The sequence below is a fragment of the Triticum aestivum genome, chromosome 4A (assembly GCF_018294505.1).
Source record: "Triticum aestivum cultivar Chinese Spring chromosome 4A, IWGSC CS RefSeq v2.1, whole genome shotgun sequence".
NCBI classification, from domain to species: Eukaryota; Viridiplantae; Streptophyta; class Magnoliopsida; order Poales; family Poaceae; genus Triticum; species Triticum aestivum.
The window spans coordinates 296,239,800-296,242,661 of record NC_057803.1 but is presented as its reverse complement, the minus strand read 5'-3'; positions in this window follow the sequence as shown (position 1 = coordinate 296,242,661).

The window sequence follows — 2,862 nt, the reverse complement described above, 5'->3', positions numbered from 1 at the left end:
AATGGCAGCGGGGTTCGGGGAGGGGGACGGGGACGACAGCGACGAGGTCGGGGGCGGTGGCGTCCGGCGAGGTGGTCCTCCAGGCGATGGTGACGGCCATGGGGCGACAGGGTGGCTCCGGCGAGGCTTGCAGAGCTCCAGACGGCGATGGGTGGGCGTAGGGCGTCGGGGGCGACGAGATCGGGCCGATCCCTATCCACATCGAAGGGGGAGGAGAAGGGGATCGTGGGGGGGTGGGGTGCGGTTAGGGTTGGGGTTGGGGGCATAGGCCTAAGTAGGCCAAGGGTGTGGGCTAGTCAGCTGGGCCATTCGGCCCAGTGGAGGGGGGGGGGGGGCTTTTCATTTTCCTTTTGTTTTCTATTTTGTATTTTCCTTTTCTTTTATTTAATTTTCTATTATATTTTAAGTTCCTTTTTATTCCAGTTTTATAAAAATAAACACTGGCACCTAAAATTGTATTTACAAATATACTACTGCCACCTTAATTCTCAACCCAAAATAAAATAGTTTAATATTTTCTAAAATTCAACAGGCATTTATTTAATTGTTTTAATTATCTTAGAGCCTTTAAATTTTTTTATCAAAGTTTGGTTTCTCCCCCATAATTACCTATGCGTTATTTGGTTCACTCCGAACATTTTAATTTTAATATTTGAAAACTTTTATTGTTTGCTCGATCTTGAATTTGAATTTGAATTGGTTTTCGAACTAATGCGAGATTAACAATAGTAATCGAAGTGACGTGGCATCATTAGCAGAGGGTTGCTGTAGCTTAATTATCCGGGCGTCACAAATCTCCTCTACAACAAGAAATCTCGTCCCGAGATTTAAGAGGTAGAAAAAGGGGAAAGGTTTTGGTTATGAATCTAGCGAGTCTTCTCATCCTGGCTTGCTCTTCGCGAAGAAGTTGATCCCTGTCATTGATGTCTTCACTTCTCTACTTCAAGTCATCTTGACGAAGGCGTATCCTTTCTTCGGGTCTGTCTCATACTTATGAATAGGTAAGGGGCAGTTCGACAATGATAGAATGCTATTAGGGTTAACCATTGGGGGTTACCCATGAATGAACACAGGGGTATCTCTCGAGTTGGTCAAATGAAGCACATCGAGAGCCAAGCAAGGGGGTATAGTAAAAAGTATCAAGCGGATAGGCAATCGTTCAATGCCCAATTAGAAGGTGAAAGGGTTTCAGGGCACAAGAATGAGTATTGTGTCTGATACCAGAATAGATCACTAGGAAGGTGACCCGTCAATTACATACGTAGCCAGGCTCAAGGAATAACTTTGGCAACAGGGTGTACACGAGAGTCAGGGACCTGTGGGTTATGGGCCACCATGTGGGTAAAAGTAGAAAGTAGTGGTGACATCTTGCATGGTCATGATAGCAAGACATGCTAGAGCTTAGCATGTCAGTTATGTTGGCAACAATGTCAGTACCAAGGGCGAGGGACAAAGAGAACCATTTTCCTGCTCGTTGAAACGAGGCGGACCAATAGGCAAAGTTCTCGTCCATCGGTGGTTACCGAAATGTCATCAACAATAGTAACAGGGTCTTGCTGACAGAATTGTACACCGGGGTGTTTACATAAGCAGGAGAATATTACCACCTAGATCATATAGATCACAAGAAAGGTTAAACCAAACAATGGAAAGAAAAATATGATTATCAGTTTAAACAGAACAATAAAAAGGAAAATGTGTTTAAACACATATTCCAAGGATATATCCTTCCCAAGGACAAGCAGATCATGATATCCATGATAGGATATAATGTAGAAAACTCTTTAGATAAGGGGGGAGAAATTTCATGACATTACCCATACAACGGTGTTTGGATAATTGAGTAGGATACATTTAACATTGGGCTTCAAATGTTATGGCTGAAAATTGGAGTACCATAGACATGCTTCGACATAGCATTGACATGGTCAACAGGTGAAGATCAGACTTTGGAAACTCAAAGGATCCATGAGGAATAACTTATATAATAAGTCTTTCAATTTCCTCAGGGAGGAATGGATAACCTTGCTAAAAAGGAAATGGTAACAATAGGTCCTCCGGCCAGGTGTGCTAGGCACGATATCACCTTACCGGGTCATATAAAGACCATTGTTATTACTCTTGGAAATATGTTCCCACCATCATATCTGATTGAGGTTCAGATCTAATTGGTGTCGGGATACCTCAGACTCGGGATGCCTGAGAAGAAAAGGCGCAACACCAATTGACGAGATGACATTGTAAGATTCTTAAAAAATGAACTATGGAAGTGAGTTCCAAAACAAGAGTTCATCATTAAATCAAGGAGAGGAAGAGGATGTGGCTGATGGACTCAGCAACAATTCATTGATATTTTCAAAAGATGGATTTCCACACTTACTTGAACAATGAGATAACATTTGTTAGATCAAATGATATAATGAGGTATGCTCGAGGAAAAACATACACCATTAAACACTGGTTGAAAGGTGCACCCGAAATATGGGCTTAGGTAGCATGATCAATGTTAGAATGGTGATTCGATAACCAATGGTCCAAGAATGAAATATTGACCATTAACTTCGAAACAATAGGGTTGCTAGAAGTTTTGAATTCGCACAACATAGATCAATTGTCGGTTTTCCGATTAGAAACAACACAGGGACCAAGGAATGAATGGATATGGCAAGAAGTATCACCTATATCAAGAATCCGTAAGAGGTGGTGAAATTCTCACGACATTCTTGACATAAAAGATGGTAATGCTCCAAGGTAGAACATAACACAAGCTGGATAGAAAGGAACCTAAAGTAATACACAAAACATGAGCAAGTTTGTGTTGGAGGGAGGGCATTAACGTTGCCGATGATAACACCAACCATC